We start from the raw sequence: 9,490 nt of genomic DNA, 5'->3' as shown, positions 1-9,490 counted from the left end.
GCGCGTCGAATATTAATTGCCACTTTTTCTTTGCATTTTTTATTGTACTTTACATTTTGGTTTAAGATATATTCCGTTTTATGTAACAATTTTATGAATTAGATTGTAATGTGTTTAAGTGTCATACGAATGTATTTTCCTGTATAATTCTGTTGATTTTAACTTGTTATATCAATTAAAAGTGAGATATAATTTTAATATATCTGGTTGAATTTCCTCCTTTTTGTGCAACTACCCTCCCTTTGTTTCTTTTGTTTTATACACATGATATCAGCAGGGATGTGCCAGGTATTGTGCATCACGGCTCCCCCACCATCGATGCGCCACATTTACAATGCGGCGCACCAGGGGGCAAAAACGGACAGATGTGTGACGCATCTGCTGCCATAAAGGCGGAGCATTGCGTGAGTTGCGTCGCTTGCTCGATGCAGCTCCAGCAAGGCTTGGGGGTGCCCTATCTTGTTCATTCTGCATCAATCCTTATGCCTGCTTCAAGCAGGTGCAGGATGGGCCTAAAAGTGACTGAGTGAAATCTTGTAGATTTCACTCAGCCACTTTTAGGAGGCATACCTGCACAAAAAACGACCCCCCCCAACCCCCTGTGCAGGAACGCCTACATGTGGCGCAGGGCTTTACAAAGTGACGTAACTCTCAGATGCATCAGGTTGTAAGTACCACACACCATGGCACAAGATTTGCCCTGCCGCTACGTCACCAAAGTGACACAACGCTGGCGTAAAAGAGGCTCAAGGGGCTTGTAAATCTGCACCTTAGTCTATTCTTCCTTTGTTTCACCCCACCTTTGTTTGTTTGGTGCATGAAGATGCAGGATTCATAAACATTCTTTTTCCCTATTGATCTAATTTGTTTGTGAATGTAAATAACATTAAAGCCTGCATGTAAACTGTGACTACATTTCTGCCTTTCTTACTATTCACTTCAAGAGTATGCAATTGTATCAGTTTATTGAATCGTGCAGTTCTTAGATAATTGAAGATTTGTATTCGATCAATGGAAAATCCACAAGGTTTTCCCTGTCCCCCTCAGAAATTTGTGTCTCCTCAGCACCATGGCTGTCGTCATGCGTAATCCTTGTGTGTCGTCACCAGTATTTCAAAGGTGGGGTCACCTGGCACTTTTTAGCTTTCTGCCCAGCCCTCTTTTGTGTTCACTAAATGAAAAGAGAGACTTACTTATCCTACATCTTTTGATCACTGTTTTCATGCCTCAAACAGGCGAATATAATTATTGCATAGACTTTCTCATTTATGCTATTCCTCTATATCTTCTGACTAGGAGAGGTTTCTACTTTTTTCACCTAATTGCTTTTACAATTTATAGTACTATACTATATTTTTAACATAGTGCTTTATTCAACACTTTTTCTAAGCCTTTCAAAAAATACAAGTTACTGCTGCCCACCACTGGTAGAAATATTTGTTTTTAGGTCTAGCGTTAGCCAAGATCTTCTGAGTTTAACCTGTTCGCAGCTTTTGTCACGTCCGTTGGCTGACGCGGCCCGCCCACCTTTCAAAACCGCAGCACTGCGGCGCGATTTCGGCCACGGTAAAGGGGTTACTAAAAGTGATTAGGTCTGGGTTTACCCACTGACTAAAACTTGTGTGACTAAATGTAAGCCTTTCACAAGGAGCACATCAGCTCACAAACTAGTTCCCTTCAGGGCCAGTGTTTTTGTTTTATTATTACGATAGTGTTGCCTTTGTTTGTACAACCTAATATGATACAACGCTTTCTAGCAGATGTTAGTACAGGGCACATTCCAGCTTTATCAGTTCTTGCCAGTGCTTTTGTAAAATTATTTTTGAAGTGGCCTTTGTTTATCAGTCTGCTATTTTTTCACGCCATACCAGTTGCTCAGATGAACTCTGAATATAGATCATGAGGGTGGTCTATCTTTTGAACCCTGTCTGTCATTCTTTCTTTCTTCTCTTCTTTCTTTTCTCTTCTTTTTTCCTTGTTCTTTCTTTGCTTCTTTTTCCACTATTTCTTTTTTCTTTCTATTGTTTTCTAGCTTTCCTCTTCCTCTCTTTCTTTCTTTTTTCTTACCTTCTTTCCAAAGGCAAAGGCTCGTAGCCAATGCCAGAGTGATTGGCTTTTTAAGTCTGTGCTAGCCAAGACCTTTTGAATAACCTAAAATGATGGTACAATATAGGTACTTTTTCACCCATACATTATCTATTGATCTGTAGTTGTGTCATTCACATTTTTCTTCCAGCCACACATGCAAGCATCAAGGGGCAGTGTGTCAGACCTCTTCACCCGTTGAATGACTTCACTATGAGTTACAGCTTGCTGCCCTTTCACAAGGAGTGCATCCACACACAAAGAAGTTCCCTTCAGTGCCTGGGAGTACTAAGGCAATGTGTGCTTTTTGTGACCAAAACAAGATTTTTGCCTTAGCCATTTTTTATTTAGATTGATGTGGGGCTGGCAGCTTCACAAACAATATTGTTTTGCAAAAACCATGACAAAGAATTGTCAAAGGTTGGCAGCCAATGCCATATCTACTTGTATTGTTATTGCTTGTTTGCAGACCAAATTTTTGAAATTGTGGCTCTGTTTACTTTCCAGACCCTTCTTCAAATTAGTATTACTTACAACAGTGACAGTGACTATAGCTTTGAAGCACATTTAGATAAGGACATAGATAAGGACAGAAATGCAAAGCTGTTGCCAGACTTGGAAACATAAAATAAACTGCATGGGAAACTTTGGCAAAATAGGATTAAATAAATAAAAACAAATGTGTTACAGTGTGATACTAGCGTTAAATAAAGATGTCCCAAGAGTACAAACTGACAGCAACAGGAAAGCATCAGCACAATCCACTTTCTTTACATTAAGAAATTAATTACCATGAATTGACCAAAGAAATGGGATTCAAAGCAAGCTGTAGGACACTGCCATTTGATGTGAGGCTAAAAAATGAAAGCGGATATATTAATATAGAACACTTCAGGCACAAAAGTGGTCCCATAAGAAGTGCCATATACTGTAACACAGATGCAGCACTGGCAATGAATACAAATCTTGGCACTTTCCTTGTGAGACCCATACAAGCACTGGATACAAGGTTCAGTAAGGACAAATTGTAATAGTGAATGGATTTATATGGCGCTTATTACGCCTGATGAGGCTTTGTGGTGCTGTACGACAATTAGCATGCTACTCCGGAACCCAAGGTTAGTGGTTCATCTGTAGTTATTTTTGGTTACCGCGATTAGTAATGCGCTCTCAAGAACAAATTGTATGCATTTACTCGATTTATCTTGTGGTATACTAATACCAGGTCGGTGTGCTCATTAACGGGGGCAACGTGGGTTCAGGTGAATGGTTGCTTGGATGCATAGACTGGCATAGATTAGGTAATCGTGGATTACAGGGATAGGGTTGTGATCAATTAAATGAGGTATCAGCAAATTGCAGAATTACAATGAGAAGGATTGAGGCAGACAGGGATGACACTGGGAGGAGACTATACTCGGAAATAGAAGGCAATAAGAGGGTCACTCTGAAGAAAGAAAGCCAAGGGCAATTTTACATTCAGAGTTTTAGGAGTACAGTGGGAGATGGTTTTCCAAATGATAAAAATTACAAAGTGGCATTATTGTGTATCAAAATACCTGAAATGCACTTCGTGGAGGTCACCTCGGCATAATGTCAAAATATACATCTACGGTATGATGAAGAGCAAGTAAGATCACATTTTTTAAAGATGAAGTTAAGGGCCACATAACTAACAGTGAATGTGTTTAAAGAGCCCTATAAAGGGATATAGGAAAATAACTCTGTGCAACATGAACTGCTTTTAGCAGCATAAAACTTTAGAGGTGTACTGTTTTCACTGTTGGAAAGTCTGTTTTAGAAATAGACAGCCGAAATTCAGTGTCATATGGCTGAAGCAAAAGAAGCAAGAAGGCACAGTCACAGGAGAGACAGCATGTGCAAGGTAAAATCAGAAAAAACTATCTATTAACGGCAAAACAGGGAGAACATGGAAAATATTATTTTCTGCACCTGGAACACAAACATTTATTGGTAAAAAAAAAACAGGGCAACAATGCAAAATAACTCCTTCGACGCTCATGACGAGCTCAGCTCGCCATGAGCCACGGTGCTCGTGATGAACTGAGCTCCTCATGACCGTTAGAACACTCGCAAGCTGGGCTAATTCCCCTGCTGTGCGATAGTTCTAAAGGAACGGGTGTGGTCATGACAAGCTCAACTCATTATGAGCACATGACCACCGCACTGCATGACGAGATGAGCTCGTCACGAGGACGGGGGCGCTGTGCACGCCCTCCCCTCGCCCCCAGCACTGCTGGGGAATGTGCCCCGCAGGGAAGGTGATAATGTGTGAGGCACTAGACTCCATCAAATATTTAGGCAAAATAAAATAAATTGGAAAGAAAAAGCGTATATGAATTGATTAGTCTCTATCACCTACAGCGAATAAACAATGCCCTTCTAGACACATATGGGCTCATTACGATGTCGGTCGGTAATCCTCCGACCATTTGTAGGAGGCTTACCGACTAACATGGTAGGTTTATATTCTGACTGCCAAATTACAATGGCGAATGGAGAGTAAACCAGCCGGTCAAGCCTACTCGTTTCCGACGGGCCCAAGGAGCCCGTCGGGGAGTCAGAAACTGCCCATAATGCCTTAAGGATGGCGTTTCCACCGTCAGGATTATGATGTTGGTTTCTGACAGTATTTCCATGTCGGCCTTTCAGACATGGCAAGGCTGTTGTAAAGGGATTTTCACCGACTACGGTTGTGGTCCTGGGGGAGCACCATCCCTGTCCTGTGAGGTTCCTTCCACTCGGTGCAGGGTTATACAAAAACTCCCATTTTACAATGGGAGCTTGTGCTGCGGCCGGTTTCGGACAGCCGCACAGGCTACCATTGTAAAATTTGAGTTTGCAATCGCACCATGTGTGGTCGCATTGTAATTGCGGTGTCAGGACCGCCGATGGGTGGTTGGTCGGTTTCGCATCTGATGTGATGTCACCGACCAACGCTTCAGCAGCACAGATTCTAAAATTTGAACAATAAGGAGAAGATTAGCATGGCCTCTGCACAAGGATGACATGCAAATTTGTGGAGCGTTCCATATTTTTTTATTTGAGACCTACCAAAAAGTAAAAAATATATAAGGAGTTTGAGAAATAATATAGATCTGTTGCAGATAGCGCTTAGAAACTGCAAAAGTGTTTTATGAGGCACCATATAATGAAGACTTTGACATATATGCTATTGTACTCGGAAAATAAATGCAGAAACGAAAACCTGCAGGTAAACTTGGGAACACAGAGGAAATATACAGAGCAGACCTAGCTGGAAAAGATGTAGTAAATAAAAACGTATGTACTACAGTGCTCTACTATCGCTAGGTAAAGATGCTCCAAAATGGACTAGGATAAAAACAGAAACACATCAGTGCATTCCACTGACCTCACATTGAGAAATTAATGATTCCGAGTGGAGAAGTGTGGCTCAATGGTAGAGCGGCAGACCCTGATGCAGAAGTCTAGCCCGGGACCAGGGTTCAATTCCCCACCTCGGCGGGTCTTGGGCTCAAAATTCCACAGACCTGATAATTCTCGCCTCGGTGCCTATTCCAATCATGGAGTCCCACTCTGCAACTCTGGGCAATAGCTTGCTTAATCTCCACAACAGCCCCCACAACGCTAAGGATGCCTGGCCTTCGCCCAGGAGTGGACGCCTCACAGGGAAAGCCAGGATGGGTTCCACAGCAGTATTCGTACAAGCGCCTTGAGACCCTTGCGGGTGAGTAGTGCGCTATACAAGTATCAATTTGCAATTTGTGCAGGGATTGAAAAAAGAAAGGCACTTGAAACGTATACAGGCTGGTATTTGTTTTAAGTTATAGTGAACAATACTCTTTAGAGGGCAGGGTCAATTTTTGCCCTCATACATAATACATAGATCTTAGCAGCATCAGTACCACTCTTTACTGCCTTTGGGTAGCTTCAAAGTGGCTCGTTATAGTTCTTTCAGTCTTTACACTTCAGAACTGAAGTTTTTTCAATATTTTAATCAACGAAGCCATAGTTGTTGCTTATTTATCTTATCCGACTAACAATCATTAGCTAAGCCAATAACCCTGGCCTGTTGGTGGTGTAATTAATGTTACTAGTATTAGATACAGGGCACAAGTCCTAAAAACAGAACTAACCTAGTTAATCATTATGCAAGTGGCATCACAGCGCGTGACATCGCAGCACGTGCAGTGCGTGACATCAGAGTGCATGACATCACAGGAAGTTGCATCACAAGAAGTAACATCGGATCTTAATCCCTCACATTGATGTTTAGCAGGTGTATCATGAGTACATTTGAGCACATTTCGAGTATACTTGCAAACCCTCCTGATTTAGGCAGAAGATTCACACTTGTGTACACTACAAATAAAACAATGTTGCCTTTTGTCTTTTCATAGCTTCCTCTAGCCATAGTGCTTCAAAAGAAAAATATTGATATTTAAATTATTACAAAGCCTCCTCAGGTGTAGTAAGCGCTATATGAATGCTATTTATTTTGTGCAAATACTGGGAAAGATCAACACATCTAAGAGTTCTTATAGTGCATGCATATCCCCTAAACAGGGCCTGAACAAAGTGAAAAGCTGCCTCTCTTAAGTATGTGTGAAACTCTAACAAGGTGTGAGCCTTTGTTTCCCCTCCACTGCATAAGCTTCTAGATGTGAGGCTCCTGATTGCTGCCAGCCAGGAGACACCAACAAAAGGAGTCATGATGACCCCTCAGAGTCGGCCTTTGTTATGGGCCCAGCAGGAGTCAGAAATAAGAGAGCCCGACCCCGCCTGCACGTTGTTGCGGATCGAAAGCAGATAACTATGTGCAGGCGCTGCTGAAAGTGTCCAGGTGTTTGGAAATTACACTGGGACGAATTCGGCATCTTTTTCAATGGGGTCCAACTTCCTGGCAGGGTGGACGGCCTCCACCCAGTGAAGAAAGTAGGTGGACACCGTCCACCCGTGTGCACCCCGACTCGTGCCCCGATTATATATCTGGATGCAATGACAGAAACAGCACAATACCAGTCGGGCGGCACACTACGCTAAGCACAGGGTTTTAGTTTAGGTGTTTCTAAGCCACGCCCTTAATTACGTCGGCCACGCCCCTTTGCGAGACCCCCCAGTTTTTTCATTCCACTTAAAGTCCTGACAATACTCATCAGTTCCGTACAGCGCTTAGTAAGGAAAAAACTTTCAAAGCACTAGAGTACATTTGGCCGACCTGAACAGAATGTTGTAGCTCAGCATTCCTAAATCCAGGGCCCGATGGTATGTTTCCACACGACTTGTAAATACGCTCCAAGAGTCGAATAGGACGAAAACAGAAAAGTACCTGCACACTCTACTGGCTTCCTTCCTATTAAGAAATTAATTATCCTGCATGTTGACGTGAAAAGGCCAATTTGCTTCAAAGCTGGATGACATTTCCATGTATTTTAAGTTAGAACGAACAATAGTTAATAGTTTTATACTGCGCTTACAAAGGGCTAAATATTCAGAAAAATTAAATGCACCGAAGCACTTTAAGGCGACCCAAAAATAAATTAGGTGCTTAAAACCTATACGGGTTTCACATTTGTTTGCAGGTTACACTATGAAAGGAAACCTTTTTATATCAAATTAAGCGCAAACGAAACCAGCACACAGCCGGGAGGAAAGACAGCACAGTTCTCAGCAGCTCTACAAAATGTCACAGCCTTACTTGTAAACACGATTTAGAAAAGCCTACTTTTCACGCGTAGGAAAACGCTAAAAAAAGAACAACAAAGAGAGTAGTAAATGATGCTTAGCCAAAAAAAACATGTATGAAACATCTACAATCCCTTCCCAGTACAAAGAAGTGTGCAGGGAAAATGCTGCCACTCAATATAAGTGTCACGGCTAACAACTAATAAAAGCCTAGCGCTGATACAGGATGTACAAGATGACACCAATAGATAAAATGAACACTGGATCAATGCTTGATCCCTAAAATTATCTGTAGGCCAGAACAAAAAAAAAGGTTTTGTTTATTTATACCGTGTCTGGCAATACCTTGGGCCTCATTTATGAAAAGTGACGCATCGCTGCGAGATAACAGCGATGCGTCCCTTTTCACTGCGCACTCCTTGCGATACCAATGATGCGTCATATTTAATGTATGACGCATCATATTGCAAGGAGTTACAGATACATCAGTATTTCTGACGTATCTGTAAGCGCAAAAGTGACGCATTGCTGGAGTGTGTCACAAATGTGACGCAACTCCAGCAATGCGTCCTTTCACATGGGGAAAGCCCCATGTGAAAGGGCTTGCGTCAGTCTTACGCCTGCTGTGAGGCAGGCGCAAGATTTTGACGCAACAGCATCCTAAAAGTGACGCAGTGAATCTCATAGATTTCACTGCGTCACTATTACAAGGCTTTTTGCGGGGGGAACTCCCCCTGCATACATTATACCTGACGCAGGTATAATGTGATGCAGGGGTTTAAAAAGTGACGCATCTACCTAGATGCGTCACTTTTTAAATATGGCGCAACAAGGCGCAAAACTGACGCAAGGCCTCATAAATAGGGGCCTAGGTGGGCATATGAATAATTTCCGCTGAGCCCTTTTGAAAGCCCCTTTTGGACTTACCCAGGCTCCGAGAGCACGAGCAGTGTTTAGTTCATGACATAAGGACCCTGTACAAGAGCCTGGACATGGAAAGGGGACTCGAAGGACTGAGATGCAGAGCAGGCCTGAGTGTCAGCTGAGGACCATTTTCAACAGTATGAAAAGAAAGAGGGTCCTTTGAGGACCCGTAGCCCCTAGAGGGGGGTGGATGGGGGCGGGACTGTACATTCCACATTTACTACGTATTCATTCACCAGGTGGCTGTGTGAAAATGACAAACCTATGCGGCACACGGCAGCACTGAGCGAGCTGTGGCTCTGCCTGGCCTTGGGCCCTGCTCAGGGCTGTGGTCAGTCGTTCTGGGTAAATGTGCCCGTTCTCTCGGGTCTGTTTCATCAGCGGTGACACATGTGTCAGGGGAAGTGTGTGCCTCTGCCTGTCTACGCCCGGAGTAGCGACCACAAAACACTCGCTTCCTGTCCACTTAGCTTAACACGCTCTAAGCCTATCTCGGGTTTGAACCTGCATGGTATGCACAGCTGGGGAGCAGGAAGTGGCGAGTAATACTAGGCAACTATTTACAAGCAGTGTAATCCGCCCTGCACCCGCTGTGTGGGGTCTACATGTGGTCTGTGTTGGCCAGGTTGACTCTTTAGATATCTGTGTGTCGAGCTGTGTGGGTCCCAAGTGTGTGTGTGCGTTGGGTACTCAGTGTGTGTGGCAAAGGATGTGTGTGTGTTTGTAAAGGGCTTTGTTAGCAGGCAAACCCTAATATTATGAGGATACTATGAGGCTGTTTGAATGTGTAGTC

The 9,490-nt window shown here is 43.2% G+C and overlaps 1 non-coding gene across 1 annotated transcript; it reads left to right on the top strand.

Annotated features, from left to right (window-relative positions):
• The first annotated feature begins 5,042 nt into the window (after window positions 1-5,042).
• Window positions 5,043-5,145, top strand: LOC147717841 (U6 spliceosomal RNA). The gene has a single exon (XR_015296245.1). It is a non-coding gene; the product is annotated as a U6 spliceosomal RNA (small nuclear RNA).
• The last annotated feature ends 4,345 nt before the right edge of the window (window positions 5,146-9,490 follow it).

Source organism: Lissotriton vulgaris, chromosome 5 (genome assembly GCF_964263255.1).
Source record: "Lissotriton vulgaris chromosome 5, aLisVul1.2, whole genome shotgun sequence".
In the NCBI taxonomy this organism is placed as follows: domain Eukaryota; kingdom Metazoa; phylum Chordata; class Amphibia; order Caudata; family Salamandridae; genus Lissotriton; species Lissotriton vulgaris.
Note: the sequence above shows the minus strand (reverse complement) of the source record. Positions and strands in the feature narration are given on the sequence as shown.